Genomic DNA, 16,957 nt, shown 5'->3' with positions numbered 1-16,957 from the left:
TAGGGTTAGAGATGATTGGGGATTGATTGGTGCTCGTGCTGACCGTTCTTCATGATTTAGTGACTTGGCAGAAAAGCATTTTTGGGTGAAGTATCAAGTCAGGTTGCAAACTCTTATTTTACCTGAAAAAAGAAATCGGAAACATTTTCCCACCTCCCCACTGGCACATTTGAGGCTCTCTGTAAAAAACTGAAAGTCAAAGGTAACTAGGTTTTTTGTTTTTGTTTTTTGGGTTTTTTGTTTTTTTTTTGATGACTGACCCCCCAAAAAAGAGAGCTGCGTTGGTGGTCGGTTTTGTTTGTTCTAAAGCAACAATTCCCCATGGTCAAAATAAGATTAAAAAACGTTTTTTTTTGTAAAGAAAGTGTTTTTGCTAACGCTTATTTTTTTCTGACCAACTTTATTACCCAATTCGGGGGAGCATGACCAGCTGATTTCTCCTGCTTTGGGTTGCATCATCCTGCTGACTCTTCTCTTTTAAGAAGCGGCAGATTGTCCTGCCCATTTCACAGTCTGACATGCATTAAAAAAACCCAAAACCCAAAGCAGACAAATTCAGAGATGCTTAGTACAGACATTTCAGGCCCAAGTGCTAGAGCAGCAGTTGTCAGAGGAGGGAGCGATCCCAAAGAAACCCAGGGACGTCCAGCAGCATCGCTTGGGAACAATGATCCTTTCAAACCAATGGGCACAAATTGGCTGTGCATGAATTCGGAGCGTGCCCGCACGTCTGTCCTTGGCCTAGCAAGGAGGTGCAGGCAGACGAGGTGGCCCCTCAGTCTGGGATTGCAAAGGCGACCTTCTTGGTGCTCTCAGCTCACCTACACCGGCTGCATTGCTGCTTTCCCCTACACTTCATGACTTCTCGTGTGCCGTTCGGGTCCTGGTGCCTTGCAGATATGCTATCAGCACCTTGATTTCATGCCTGGTCTGTAGGGTGGATGAATCCAAACTGCAATACTGGGTGCCGTAGCATCCCGAGTCTCCATGCCAGGCCCATCTCCAGCTGGCGCAGCATCCTGTAGCTCCACACTGGGTACCTTGTTGACTAACAGCTTTGGGCAAGGGTCCCATGTATTGAACAGAGGCTGCAGGAACCTGGCTTTCCAGTCAGTTATTATCCAGGCCGCTCCTACTTTGCTTTTGAGCTCTGACAACCTCAGCAGCATGGTTGCAAATAGTACTGGTAAATGGGAATATTCTTGGTTTATGCATCACTCCTGTTTCTCTTGCCGTCCCATGGAAGAGGACAGTCCTAGACCATCCTCATCCATAACTCCTCTGTTTTGTGTCATCAGCCATTCAGCTTTAATGCATCTCATAACTGCACTGGGTCTACATGAAAAGGGTTTGAGTTTGGATTTGATGCACACAAACTCTCCAAAGCCTGGAAGTGCATCCAAACCACATGCACTCAGCCTGCAAAACTGTCTTGGTGGGGGGATGGATGGAAACTTGAGGCTTTTGGGGCAAATTGCTGCTTCCAGCTGGCTGGAAATGACTTAGCAAGAGCCTTTCCAGAACGGTTCTGCTGTTTGTTTCCAATCCACCATAGAAATGCAGAGAGATGAGTTAAAAATGAAATGAAATGAGGAGGGAACCGAGCAGCTGGAGCTTCCCAAAGTAGCCGCTGTTTGTCTTCAGGTGGAGTTCGGGGAAAGGCTGAGGACGGAAAGGGGAACGCTCTATTTTTACCCACTTCCAAACAGCTTTGTCTGGCACGACGTGCATTGCACACAGATTGACCAGGGACGTGGGCAGTCATGGTGTCAAGTCTCTAAGTGCTTTGTTTGGAGCTGTTCAGCTGAACCATGCTTGCAGATAAGCTGTAATTAAAAGTTCAGCTCTGTGCATTTTGTTTCAGGCCCATTTTTTTTGCAAGCTCATCTTTATGCAGGGCTATCCAACCTCTGCGTGGCCAGGGGTTGCATCCCCTATGAGCACCCTTCTCCCAGTGCTGTGTTGGCAGGAGACTCCCCAGGCCCACATGGGCCACGACAACCCCAGGGGCAGGGGCAGGAAGCAGAAGCTGGAGGAGGGAGTGGGATGTTGATTGACCCTGAGAGGAGTGGGATGGGTGTTAACTCCTTGCAGGCTGTATGCAGCCAGCTGGACAGCCCTGTGTTATTATTGACCATCATTGCCTTGCTGTCTAGCAGCCAGCTTGGGGCCCAGACCCCAGTGTACCAGGCATTGTACAAACTCAGGGCAAAGAAGGCCTGTGTCCCAAGGAGTTTACCATGCAGAGTAAAGCCCAGAGGCCACAGAAGGAGGGAGGCAGGTGAGGTGGGGGAGCTGAAGGAAACGCATGGTCTCCATGTCCCACCAGCCCAACCGTTGTCAACTCTTGGAGGCATCATGATGAAGGGGGGATTTAAAGGAGAACAATGAGGCATCTTAGCAGGCGTCTCATAGAGACCACATCTGCTTTGTGCGGGGTAGCCGTGGGGAGGAAAGTTCTTGCTGGAAAATGTAAATGTGGAAGTTGGTATCTGGGAAGATTAAGGCAGATGCTGTGGTTTCTGTAGCAAATGGGGGGGGAAAAGGTGGGGAAAGTCCTTGGAAGTAAAGCCGAGCAGCTCCTGTTTGCTGCACCCTGGGTGCATCCACACGTGCAGGCATGTGCACTTGCAGCCACTCAAATAGGAGCAGCACAAATTTGAGCCGGGGAGTTTTGCCTCAGTGCACATGCCCAGACATTCAATTTGGTGTGGGACAAGTTGTGCCACTTGGGGCAAAATAATCCTGCCCGGCTCCTCCCAGATCTGCAGCCAAGTCCATGCACCTCAGTGAGACTAGGTAACTAGTTATGTATCATCTGGCAAACTACGTAAGCACGCGCTTGATTTTAAGCATGGGAGCTGCTCCACTGAGAGAGTACTTGCATCTGATTAAGTAACTTGTTAAATCAGGGTGTCTAATGAACATAGTTTCCTTTGTGTGAGGGGTTTCTTAATGCCGTGGCTGTGGGGGATTACCTGCTGGAAATCCACCCATGTACTAGCAGCATCGATGGTAAGTGAAGTATAGTGCTGGTGACAGGTGTCAGGCAGGTGACCAAAGCTCTCTGTCCACAGGACAGGTCTGATGGAGGCAAGAGCAGCATGGGCTTTCTTCCACCTTCCCCACTCCACCCATTGCTTAGCCCTTTCCTTTGCTTTTTCATGCCTGGGTATTTAGCAGAATTTGCAGATTTGTTGGTATCTGACAGTGCCGTGCCACAGGCTCCTGTCAGAGTTCATTTCCCAGAGGCCAACTAGAGAAAGCATGGGTGCATCTACACATGTGCTTCAATATGCATTAGCCTATTTGAACGTGCATTAAAGCATCACAAAAAAAAAAAAAGTGCTCTTTCACAAATGCACATAAAACTAGGCTAATGTGCATTTTTCTCCTAGTGCACAATGGAGGTGTACTAGATTTAATGCAAATTGCTTAAGGCACATGTGAAGATGCACCCTGCACCCTTTGCTGGGTAAGCACAGGCCTTCAGCTTCCAGAGCTGACCTCCATGCACCCTCTTTTCCTAGCTCAGGATCAAACTCGGTCGTATCTGAAATATTTGCATGAAAGAGGAGGGGGGAAAGAGCCCCTCTGTGTGTCCCTGGAAGCATCCTGTCCCGTTGGGGAAGAATTGGGGATGGGTTCTTGAAGGGTGGTTGCGGCGGCGTTGCAGACACTAATCTGTAGCTACAGGCTAAAATATGGAGCATTAAACTTCCCAAGGAGCTGGAGGTGGTGGGAGGTTCAGCTGAGGGATCAGAGATGTCTTGCTATGAGAAAAGCATTGCTCAGAGTATAGAGATCTCACCGGTGATGGCACGCTGGGCTCAAGAGCTGGCTTGTCGACCCAGCATCTGGGAGAGGGCCTGGGAGGGATGAGTGGATGAAGGAGAGCAGGTGTCTGTAATACTTGCACTAGAGCTGTAGGAAAATGGGAAATACTGGTTTCCTTGGGTGCTTTTGTAAAATATACCCTTGTTTTGATCAAAACATCTCGCATAACTTTTCACTTTTTGATGAAAAGTTGCTGTTTCGGTGGAGGGGAACCCCCTTCGGCTGTTTGCTCCTTTCCTTCTCCATCAGTGGATAAAGGGGAGATCTTAACATTTTAGAAGTGCTTATTTCTCACCTGTAAGTTTTGTTGCTGGCACCTTTTGGGGAGGACTGAATGAAGATGATCCCAAAGGAACGGCTTGAGTTTTAGGTTTGGCTCAGGCTGGCCACGACCTTTCCATTTGATAATAGGCAAATTTATTCATACAGTGATAACAGGAAAGAAGTGCTACAAACCATCGAGCAATTCTAGATATCCACCAAATCCTAGGGCTGTCATCAGAGTCAAAGTACAACTGTACAAAGTCAAAGTACAGGCATATATCTATACCTGTGAGTCAATCCCCCAAAATCAAACCTTTTAAATACCATTTCCAAGCCAACAATATTCAACCTCAACTTTCCTTGTTGCAACTTGGGGAGCGGGGAAGGGCTGCGTGCACGTGCTTTAGCACTGAATGGCTGCAGGACTGGGCAGAAAGGGGTGAAGGGCAGATGAAGGGGGCACCAAGGGGAGCCAGGGGATGTTGAGGATCGGATATTGCAGCACAGACTGGAAGTCCCTATCCTAACCCCAACACCCTGGGGGGGGGGTTTGCATTGCTTTCAGAACCTGATACCATGGCATGACCCCTCCTGGCAATCCACTCTCTGCTCCCATGAGAGGCAGGAGACTGGGCTAGATGGAGCTGGGGTCTGGCACAAGCTGGCAATCCATATACTGGACTCGTGCATGTGTGGGGTGCTAACAAAGCCCACAGTGTGTGTGTGTGTGTGTGTGTGTGTGTGTGTGCAATTCACCTCTGCTCGTGTCCTGAAATGATGACTCTTGTCTCTTCAGTTTTGAATCTTGGGGCCTCATAGGGCAAGCTGCAGCCCCTTTTATTGTTATTTACTCATATTTATCTTTATTTTATTTCAATAAAATGGCAACCCTCTCCATATCGATTTTTGCTGTTTTTTCCTGCCTTTGCCAATCCTTTATTTGCTGGCTATTGATCAGCTGTGTTGCCCCCCCACCCCCGTGAACTCAAAGGAGCAAAGAAGTAAAAGGCCCCAATGTTTCATTTTCATCTCTGAGCCATTGTGAGTCCAGTTTTCCTCCTTGATGGGCCGTCCGTCCCTCCACCCACACTAGCTCTGAGCACCTTGAAAGAGCTGCTAAACTAAAGCCCTGTTTTGAGGGGTGAGTGGAAGCTGGTGGGCTAGCCAAGTGACTTTCCCTCCAGGTGTATAGCTGAGGGAGAAGGGGTGCAAATCCTCTTCTGAGCCTGACTGGCTTAAGTGATGTGGGCAAGGCCCCACAGGGAGTCGGTGATGGAGCATCTGGGAGCAGAATCCAGGGCCTCTGTCTGGACTCCCCATCCCAGGCCCTGTCTGTTGTCTGCAAACAAGGAATCGCAGCAGCAGACATGTCAGACCAGGGAAGGGCATGACTTTTGTCATCTGAATGACTTTTCCCAGGGAGGTGAGGTCCTGCTCAGCAGTCTTGATTCTGGCTGGACGTGGTGTTACGCGCATGACCGTGTGCGTAAAGGTTGGGCAGCAAAGCTGGAGCCTTTTCAAGTCCTTCCTTGATCAGCCAGAAAGGTCACTAAGCAGCAACCCAGGAGTTTCCTGGGAGGAGGAAGCGAGGCCTTGGCACGGAGTAGAGCATAGTCATGGACAGCAGGCACGATGGCCCGGGGCTGCGAACGTGTCGTGGAGCTTTCCTCTCTGGATTACCAGCACGAGTGGGACTGCGGGGAGGGAACTGAATCTGACCATTTGGGTCCTTTTCCCAGCAGTGTCGGCATCACCTCTGCACCTGGCACCTGCTGCTGCAGCCTGGTTGTCTGTGCATCCGCTCGCAGCGTCTGGAGTGAACTTCAGCTCACGGAGGCTTGTGTGTGTGTGTGAATGTGTGTGTGTGTGTGTGTGTGTATTCACACATGTGCACACACGTGTGTGTGTGTGTGAATATGTATGTGTGTGTGTGTATGTATGTATATATATAAAGTGTGTGTGTGTGTATAATGTGTGTATAGATATATGTATATAAATTCACACACACATGTACCTGTATATATATTTGTGTGAATATACTTACACACACACATCTGTATATCTATACATATTCATGCACACGTATATTCACAAGCACCTGTATGTGTGTGTGTGTGAATATGTGTGTGTATTCACACATGTGCACACACATATGTTTGTGTGTGTGTGAATATGTATGTATGTGTGTGTATGTATGTATGTATGTATATATATAAAGTGTGTGTGTGTGTGTATAATGTGTGTATAGATATATGTATATAAATTCACACACACATGTACCTGTATATATATTTGTGTGAATATACTTACACACACACATCTGTATATCTATACATATTCATGCACACGTATATTCACAAGCACCTGTATGTGTGTGTGTGTGTGTATTCACACGCATTCAGGCATGCGTGTGCATATATTTATATGCAAACGTACGTGCATATATCTCTATTCGCATGCGCACACACACACATGTATATTCACACGCACATGCACGCTTTGGTTAGTCTACAAGGTGTACATCTACCCTGCCTTTTACTGACTTTAAACTAAGATGGCTTGTAACTACATCCCTCTGCCTGTAACTCCCCAAAGATGTGAGGATTTACCCCATGGCGAGAGAAGGAGAAACACCGATCTGGTGGACTGCAGGTGGGGTGAAACCTGGCCCTAGCACTGAGTGTTGAATGATGACTAAGAGGACTTCGGTGCATTGAGCATGGAGCAGATCTAGCTTGTGATGGCTGTGCTCACAAGTCCAAGGCACTTGCTTTAGGTCTGCTGGAGCATCCCATGTGTCTTAGCCAGGCTTCCCTGGCCTTGTCAGTCTGCAGAGCTGTGCGTCGATCCTGCCATGAGACCTTTGCAAGCAGAGCCCAGGACGCTAATGGGTGTGGGGTGGGCCTGGGGATGCCCCTGTGAGCATCTGGACCTGGACTGAGCCCCCGTGGCTGAGGCAGGCTGCTGGATGAGTGTGGGCTGCTGCTGCAACCCCTCTGTGGCCAAAAACAGGCCATCAGCTTCAGGGGCTTCCCCCAATGCTTAAGGCAGGCTCGCAATGCACCAGAATACACTGATTAATCGGCAGCCCCAAGAGAGGGGCACAATCTGCCTTTGCGTCCAGGCTGCTTGTTACGTTTGCTTTGGGGAGCTGCGTGCATGGTCACCCTTAGGGAGTTACAGCCTACGGGGCAGGCTGTACTTCCCACCAAAGCAAGGTGTGCATGTGACGGGAGTGCTGCTGGTGGTCTTGGTCCCCCTTTCCAGGGGGAGCAATACGGCCTGATCCTCATAGCATAGACTTGTCATGCAGACAGGGAACCCACACCACCCTCAGCTTTTAAAATTAGGTGCCAGCACCTGGTTTGTCGGGAGGCTTTGCTCTGTGGGCCTGGCTAATTGTCTCTCCATCTGTCTCGGAGGATGGGGCCCAACACAGAGCCCTGCTCTGGGGGACCGGGCAGACAAACCGGGTTTTGTGTGCCTGGCCTGTGTCCCAGGTGAGAGGCACATGGGATGGATGACTTCCCATTTCTGTTGAGGTCAAAGCGCTAAAACCAGTTCTCAAAGTGCACTGGACTGGATGCAGCGTAGCACTGGCAGCTGGTTCATCATTTTAATAGCAGCACCAGGATCTCTGCAGGTGAACAAGCAAGATTCGCCTGTGTTTTATTAATGGCTTTTAAATGAACTGTTAGACACGGAAGAGCCGCAGGTATAGAGGCTAGCATGAGTTCTCATACTTGCCTAAGGAAAGGGGATTTTCCACGTTGCAAATGCAGCGGTGTAAACCGTTGGTAGCGACTAGCGTGCAATTGCTGTCAGGTAGCAAAGACATGGGGTTTCATTATTTGCAGGGTATTTCTGGTTCCTGCAGCCTGGTTTGCTGTTTGAAATCCAGGCTCTTTGGGTTGGTGACACGGGTTTATCCATGTTTCCCCTGTCAGCACGTTATACTCGTGTTTCCCGGTCGGGGGAAACACATCTTTTGGATTTCTGGTGCAAGCGGTCACGGCCGGACTGTCCCTGCCTCACCCTAGAGAGCGTGTCTTTAAAACATGGTGTTGCTGCCATAAAACTCTTTACAAGCACAAAAGAGAGATGGACTTGAGTGTAGAGAACTGGTTTAAACACGTGCATGAAAGTGTTTGGGGCATTGTTTTTGCAATCTGTGCCCATCTCTGTCTTTGGGTTAATAGATTAATTCCCTTCGGCCCTTTGTTGGAAATTGCCGTTGCAGCTTCGGCTGCCTCTGCCAGGAAACCCTGTGGGGACTTTGGGGAGACGGTCCTTGCATAATTCAGATGGAGAGCAGCTTGTGACCTCTGCTCTGGCTGACCTTGGCCTGCCGGGAGAGCGGAGTGACCATCCTGGTGTCCTGCTGGTCCTGGTAGCCAGCCAGGCTTCAGCTGTCACACCGCTCCCGTACACGGTCACCACCCCAAAAGGCTGATCTGGGAGTCGGTGACTGCTGGGCACCAAGAAGCACTGGGCATGTCTTCTGCCCCTGCCCCAGCATAAGTGGTGGTGCCCAAGCTGCTGTGATGGTTCAAAAGGATGAGGAGCTTGGGAGGGGGGAACAACAGAGATGGGGGAATCCCTGGATGATCCTTGGCCCTCAGCTGAATGGTGTCAGCATCACAGAGGTTGATGCCTCAATTATATGAGCAGAAAGCCTGGGGGAGTGACACGTGTGTGTGTGTGTGTGTATATGTATATGAATATGTATATATTTGCATTCACACATGCACACGCGCACTTTGGTTAGTCTACAAGGTGTAAATCTACCCACCTTCTACTGACTTGAAGGGTTAAATACAACATTTTGGGGGGTTTTTTTTTGTCTATGCAAGCCTGAAAATCAGCAGGAACTGGAGCCTCAGGGCTGCCACATATATTTTAGGATGGGGCGTGTTGGCAATGCTGGCTTGAGTTTCATGTGAGAAAGGCCGGTCCTCCAGATCCTCACCTAGACACGCATTGCATTTAAACAGGGCTGGCTTTTGCTCCGCTTCACCCTCCTATGACAGTGTTATCAGGCACCGCACCCCAAAGGGGAGCGAAGAGGTGGCCTTGTGCATAAGGGTGATGCTGCCAAAAGCAATGGGTCTTGGTTCTTATGGGCTGTTCTCTGAGCACCAAAGATGTCCCGTAAAATCTTCCTTGCAAGGAAGGAAGGGAATAAAATAAAAACGCTCTCGCAAAGGATGGGCCTGAGAGGTCGCTGGGTATAAAGCCCCCTTGGTCTTTGGCGGAAGAGCCAAGCTGTCATCCTGACGCATGGAAAGAAGAATTCGGCTTTCCCAGGACCTGGAAGGACGTGCGAGATGCGCAGACGGAGGCGGCCGAGAGCTCTCTGCAAATGCTTTGCTACCCTCTGGTGGCTTTGCAAGGATTTGTGCGGCATAATTAACGAGCGCTGAAATTGCTTGCCTTTCTTTTTTCCTCATTAACATGTGCAGAGCAGCTCTGGCTCTGGAGCACGCTGCTGTTTGCTGACCAGCAGCCCCCCCGCGACGTTGTTTCTCTCCGGGGGGATTGATTTGGTTTTGATGTTGAACGACCACTGCAAAGGTGGCTTGGCCGGACGGAAAAACAGAGCCGTATTGATATCACCTCCGTCTCCTGCACATTGCAAGTATTTAGGAAAGACGCTGGCTTGGCAACCGTGAAGAACGACATCCCCTACTTCGCTGAGGGGTGGCAACTATTTTTGGCAGGCAGGCCCCCAATTTTATACACATCCTCCCCAGATGCCATTCTGATCTCCTTCCCCTACCTGCTCTACTGCTCTGCTTTCTGCTCCCTACCCTATTTGCTGCTGTACTGCCTGCCCCTTCCCCGGTTTGCCGTGCAGAGGCTGCCTGCCCCGCTTGGGGCACCCGTGCTGCAGGATGGTCACCCCTGCTGTGCTTGACCCTTGAGGACCTGAGGTTGGTCCCAGTGGAGTCGATAACTGAGCCCCAATGGGTCCAGTTCAGCCTGGTGTGGGACAATGTTAGACTTTCCACCCTTCTGCCGTGCTTCAGTTCTGGCTTGGAGAGATCCCCCCGGGTAAGAGCCTGGTTGAGCCCCTGCTGTCCAGTCAAGACTCCTGTAGTGATCCTACAAGCTATGCAATGCAGCAGGAGATGCTCTTAGGTCTCAGAGCAAAGGTTTTAAAAGCAGGCAGGTGTTAACACGGAGCCCTCCCATGCTTAAAGGCACAGGTGTCAAGCTTGAGAGGAAACTCAAATGATCATCTAGCCCCACGTCCTGCACGTTACTTCCTTGGATTCATTCCTCCCCAAATTGCAGCTTATCGCCTAGGTCAGTAGTTTTCAACATTTCTTATTTGTGGGCCCCTAAAAAAATGTTGAATGGAGATGCGGACCCTTTTGGAAACTTCGAATGGAGGTGCAGCCCCCTTTTGAATTGTATGTGTGGGTATTCACATACTTTTGAGTGATCATCATCATCTTTTGTGGACCCCTTAGACATAGCTTGTGGACCCCCAGACCATAGGTTGAAAACCATGGGTGTAGAGAAAACATACAGGCTTGGCCAGGGGCAGAGCACCTTGGGAAGTCATTGCAATGGTTTGTTGTCCTCGTTCTGTTAAAAGCCCTTTATTTCAAGGCTGAGTTTGCCCGGGCTGAACCTCCAAACGCCAGCTTCAGTTAGAGAGGGGTCTGCTGCACCGAGTCCTTTGTTATCGACCGTCTGTTCCTGTCGAAGGTACTTGGAGACTGTGCTAGAGCCACCCCTCCACTTGCCCTGTGGTAAGCAGTAAGGCCGCACGAGGGAGAGGGCCGGTCTGGAGATCATGCACAGAGAAACGGAGGGTGATGCCAGCCTGGGTTCGGGCACCATTGTTTCCTATTGCATGTTCTTATTTCCGCATATTTTGAAATGTAAGTGTGCTGAAGGGTGGTGCTGGAGCCGCCAATGCACTCAGATGTGAGCTCTGGTTCCTGAGGGCCTCACCAAGCCTGCTAGTTTGGATTTGATCAGAGGAGGCTTGAGATGCAATTGCCTCCCCTCTGTCTTTGCCTCAAACACTGGCTTTTACAGCTAATTGCCTAGCCTTCTGCACCCAGCCAGGTGATTTTTTTGAAATCAAGTGTATGGGGGCTTTCCTGGTTACACAGCATGATCTTATAGTTCAGTCTTAACATGGTTGCATTTCCTAGGAAGGTTTTAATACTCTCCTACCCTCACTTCACAGGCTGGCAGGGGTCTAGGGCAGAGAGAGGCAAGGTTCATTGGGTACATGTGATATCTTTTATTAGTCCAACTAAATAGTTGGAAAAAAGTTCTCTGCAAACTTTCGGGAACAAACACCCTTCTTCAGGCATGGGGAGAAAGGTGTTTGTGCCCAAAAGTTTGCAAAGAACTTTTTTCCAACTATTTAGTTGGACTAATAAAATATATCACACCTACCCAAAGAACCTCACCTGCCAATGTCCCTAGATAGACCAACACGGCTACAACCAACAACCCTGGAGCAGAGGCAAGCACTAGTATTGGTGAAAGTCTTCACGAGCACTAAGAGAGCTCAATAGGATGAAGGGGATTGTCGACAATTGAAATCTCCTCTTTGGTGGAAGAGCAAAGATCTGCTCTGTTCTCGAACCATGCAACTGTGTTTGGGATCTGGATTCTGCTCCTGTCCCTGCCACTGGTGGGGTGCGTGGGGAAAGCCAACAAAGTCACGAGCAAATACATCTTTCCTTGTTCCTTCAGCAGGCTACGATAGCTCTGTAGGTCAACCGAGGACAATGGCACCCATCCCTCGGTCAAGGAGAAAGGTGCGCGCCGGCAGGGAGGAGGGAGCGGCTTGCTAATATTAGCGCCTGGCTGAGGCAGGAGAGCGGTATGGCCATGCAAGTCTGCTCTGGTGCCTTATCAGGAGGCCAGATGCAGTGGACAGTCTTTAGCCACGAGGCTGGAGTCGTGGTCCCTGCACATGGTGCACAAGCCAGGTCCTGTGATGCCTTCTCCTATGCCGCCTTTGTGGGAGCTGATTGGGGAACAAAAACTAGGTTTTGATGGTACTTTACTGCATCTCATCTTCCCTCTGGGAGAGGCGAGCAGTGCTTTGCCTTCATTCTCCAGGCTCAGTTATCTCAGGGGATGTTTTTGCTGGAGTCTGGTAAGATGTGATCTGACACCACTCATTGCAACACAGACCCTATACTGCTGGAAGTGAAAGGAGATCCTCCAGCAGCTGGAGTGGCAGGGCCTTGTGACTTTGGGCGAGCGGGGTTGTATCCAAGGTTGATGTGCTGCAAGAAGCCCTGATAATGCAGTGTACTGACAAGAGTGAACTTCAGGGGAGACTGGATATTCTTTAACACAGGCGTGTGAGGGGCCATTCCTCACCTCTCTAAAAAAAATTGCCTTATTTATAGCCCCCCCCAGGTTAGATGCAATGTAGGACAAAGGAAAAATAGTTAGTTGAAGCATCAGACATGAATAAAAATGAGCAACAGCAGAAGCTCCCAATGAAAACAGACACAAAAAATGTATGTGTTTGGAGGCATGGGGGCAGGAGAATAAAAGGGGCAGATATTTAAGAACCAGCACCTTCCAGTCTGGAAGTGGCACGGGCGGTTGGAGGAGAGCTGTCCCGTCTGGCAGCCTTGCCAGTGAGCTTCAGGTCCTGTACAGCGAGGAAAAAAGAATTACCCTTGAAACTTCAATTCTTGCTTTTCCAGGGCAGTGCATCTCCGCATCTACTCGCGCCGCGGATGACCTGCCCAAATGGGACTTTGGGAATGTAACCTACATCTTTCGACGGCACTGAATGGGTGAACGTGTCTCCGCTTAATGAAAGCGGCAGCCCGAGCTCTTTATTTTTGAATGTATGAAACTAGGTTAAAAGCAGCTGGCAATGGGAGCCCTTCGACGAGGGGCTTGCTTCAACAGCTTTGTAGCGTTCAGGTATCAGACGCTCCCTGCCCCTCTTACAACTCCGCGGGTAGCACCTAGCTAACAAACCCACCCCATTTCCAGTGCAAGGTAGGACAGGGGCTTTTTTCCACTGGATCTCTTTTTTTTTTTTCCTCCCTAGGATTGAAAATATACATAATGCAATACATTTTTAATTGCACTGCAAATACATTTTTAAAAGGCGCTGGAGCGGATCTCTGTATTGATGCCAGGGGAGGACAGAATGGGATGGTACATGCCTTAGAAGAGATTAATACTAATCCAGGCAGACTCTGTGAGGTTACTACACAGGGGATTAATCTTGCCTGTGGTTTTACACACAGATAGTACCATTTATAACCCAGAATCAGGCAGCAGGCTGGACTTTGGTAACTTGTCCTGCAGATGATGCATGGAGAGATCGTTTCCAAGGCCTGATCAATGCTCCAAAGCTTTGCAGCCAGAGCTGCACCCAAAAGCCTCTTGGGTCCTGAGTGCCCACTTGCTAGATGTCTCCTGCCGGTCAGTGTGTTTTCCGGCATGCATGTCTGCATGTGCGCAGACTCACGTTAGTAATCAGTCACTTGGGGTTTTTCTCTTTTTACCCTTTTCTTAGTATCATACAGCACTGCCGCTCTGAGCTGGATTCAGAGAGGCTTTTTTGCTTCCCATGAAGTTGGGTGGAGTTGCAGAAACTCTGGAGGTTAGGTTTAGGATTCAAAATGGCCTGGGTGAACTGGAGAAATGGTCTGCAATCAAGCAGATGAAATATAGCAAAGACATCTGCAAAGTTTTGCGTGCACAAATCGCTGTACGCACAAATACAGACTGGGGAATGACTGCCCAGGCTGCAGAGAGGGACCAGTGGGGTTAAAATAGACTGTGAGCTGACTATAAGCCAACAGCATTGTAAAAAAAGACCAAAAGTCTACTGGGTTGTATTGAAAGGAGCACTGGTTACAAATCACTGATGCATCTACACATGCATTAATGCTCTTTAATTAATGCACATTAAATCTAGTACCTCCATTGTGAGGTGCTAGGAAAATGCATATTAACCTGTTTTAATGCATGTTAACTAAAGCAAATGCTTTTAAGTGATGCTTAATGCACATTAGCCTGTTTTAATGTGCATTAAGTAAAAAGCATGGGTTTTTATGTGTGGGTTTAATGCACATTAAAGTGCACGTATAGATGCGCCCCAAGAGAATGGATTTATTTCCTTTCTAATAGGCATTGGTGAGACCTCAGCTGGACTACTGTGTCTAGTTTTAGGCTCCACATTTTGAGAAGGATGTGAACAGTTTCTCTCTCTCTCTGTCTACTGGCCTCTTTCCAAAAACGATTAGGGCCTCAAAAGCATGACTTTGAGGAAAGGCTGAAAGAGCTAGTGTTATTTAGTCTGGACAAGAGATGACTAAGAGGGGATTTGATCCACCTTCAAAAACCTGAAGGATAATTTATAGAGGATAGAGACGGGGTTTTCTCTGTGATGGGACAAGGAAGGGACTTCTCTCTATAGGGAATGGGCCTCTACTTCTCCAATCCTACGGCCCTAGTGCAGCTCTGCAAAGGGCACAGTCAGCATCTCCCCTGCTCACCGCATCGAAGTCCTGCCCCCAGTCAGCAGCCCCTCAGGAAAAGAGGGAAATGCCTGAAATCACCAAATCCTGCTCATTTTCTCCCTCTCCTCAAGCGACTCCAAGCCCTGGGCTGCATTCAGCCTCATGCTAAAGCACATCCTGCTTTCCACGTCTCCTCCTCATGGCCCAGAGATGGGGGTGGCTGGCAAGGTGATGCCGCGGTCATGTTTGCTAACTGCAAGGCGTTGGGGACAAGCCAGGCCCTTCCATGGAAGCAGGCTGGTGTTCCCACCCCGTCTTGAATGGGCTTTCAAACATGAGGCTGTTGAAGAAAGCTTGTGCCCAGGGTGGTTTCAAGGCAGTGCTGGCATCCGGCAGCTCCTTTGCAGGATCAAGTGCCACTCGGTAGCTGCCCATTTTAGCCATGAGAAAGCAGGAGTTTGCCAGACTGGCCGGGTCTGTCCCTCCTGCACTCTGGCTGTGCTCATGCCTCTGATGTTGCAGTCATTAACAATTAGTGGCAAGTCTCTCTTCAAAGTGATCTATTGGGCTTTTAACTCCGTGACTCCCCTTCAAGTCACTGGAGATGCTCCGCTGCGACCCTGTTCAATTATCTCAAGGGCTGCAGCGTCTGGATTATGCTCCAAGGCATGTAATAAAACCGAGACGGAGGAAACCTTCCCTCTGCCTGACCTTTTAGTGCGAGACTGCAGCACATCTTTCATGGAGGAGCTGATACTGGGCCAGCTCCTCACTGGTATAAATCAGCAGGGCTCCAGTGAAGTTAATGGAGTGCCACCCATTGACATCAGCTCAGCATCGGGCCCATGGAGCGGGCCACAAAACCCCGTATGGCCCAGCTTCTTCCTAGGCTGGATCCTAGTAGCACGGTGGAGTCTAGTTTTTCAAAAAGAATAAATATCTACCAAATCACCAAGCGTTACTCCAGATGTGCTGAGCATGGCATGGCATGGTTTTATCAGTAAAAGTAATCTGGGGACTCTTTTTTACCATCTTTGACTTTCCCTGAGCCTGATGAAGGGCGAATGAGCCCAAAAGCTTGCAGAAAAAATAATATTTTGCAATGTCTCAGTTGGTCTAATAAAAGGTATCATCTCTGAACCAAGAGCTCTAGATTTTTGCACTCCCTCCCATGAGAAAAGTACGGCTTTCAGGAGTGGGCTGGCCAGTGAGTGCTTGTGCACCTCACAGCTCACCTCTTCCTTTATTGGTGCTGTCCGATCAACCTGGCATCTGCTGGAGAAACACCTCTGGGGCCATGAGACTATGGATCTTCATACAGTCTCTGACCTGCCCACCGAGATGTAAGTGTGCAGGTGGCCTTGGAAAGGTTCAGACCTGAGCTGCATGGGTTGGGTCCGTAGAGAGATGGATATTAGGGCTGTGTGAAATGGAAGGTTTCGTTTCGACCAGCGTTTCAACAGAACAGTGTTTCATTTCGATTTTACTGTTTTGAACCTCAAAACAGGTTGAAACAGTGTCAAAACAAAACTGGTGGTGAAATTTTGCACAGCCCTAATGGATATGAGCTGGGCTTGATGCATGGTGAATAATGGTCACTCCTGTGCAACCCCTCACCCGGTGATGCTCTTATTTCATTGCCCTGTAGACCAGTAATAATGAATGCACGTGTTTACAGCTGTGTGCTGTTATGAATGGGTATGTGAGCACTGGAAGGAGCTGGGACGGTTGAGTTGTCCCCTCACCAGCCCCTGTGACTAAATGCCATTTTCCCTGGACTCACCCAGAAATAAAACCATCGGAGGCTATTTCTTGCAGTTCCAAGCAGCCAGCAGCTTGCATGCTTTAGGGATGTCGCCTGACCGGATCCAGGACATGCCGTGCAGAGTACCGGAAGCATGGCTCTCTGCTAGGGCTAATTAGTGTTGATCACAGTACATTATCCCTGGGCAGATTGCAGTGCTAATATGACCATGCTGCTTGCTGTTCCTAAGCTGCCTCACCCAAAGCCATAGGCAACTGGTAGGGGGGGCACGTGCCCCCCCAAAGGGGCCGGTGCCCCTCTGATGGCCAGCACTGATGCTGTTGGTAGGGCATCGCTATCGGCGGCTTCTGCGATGCCCCCCAGATCCAGGAGGCACCAGTCACTCGTGCTCAAAACTAATGCAGGTCTTTGCATGGTCCTGCCTTTTGCCTTGTAGACAGACCCCTGGTGATAGGGACACGGTTTCAGTCAGACCTGGATTTGTTGCAGTGTTACATAACAGAAGAGAGATGCTAAAAGACTGCAGGCATATCAATAAAGAGCCGGAAACCAAATTGCCTTGAGAATATTTATTCTAGATGCAGAACACATGGGTGAAAGGGGGGTGAGGGGA

General features: G+C 49.3%; 1 protein-coding gene across 1 annotated transcript in view; it reads left to right on the top strand.

The window, feature by feature from the left end:
- FGF12 (fibroblast growth factor 12) overlaps positions 1–16,957 on the top strand; it is a 285,542-nt gene that overhangs the window by 73,811 nt on the left and 194,774 nt on the right. The window lies entirely within an intron of this gene.

This window comes from Alligator mississippiensis, chromosome 7 (genome assembly GCF_030867095.1).
Source record: "Alligator mississippiensis isolate rAllMis1 chromosome 7, rAllMis1, whole genome shotgun sequence".
Lineage (NCBI taxonomy): Eukaryota > Metazoa > Chordata > Crocodylia > Alligatoridae > Alligator > Alligator mississippiensis.
Note: the sequence above shows the minus strand (reverse complement) of the source record. Positions and strands in the feature narration are given on the sequence as shown.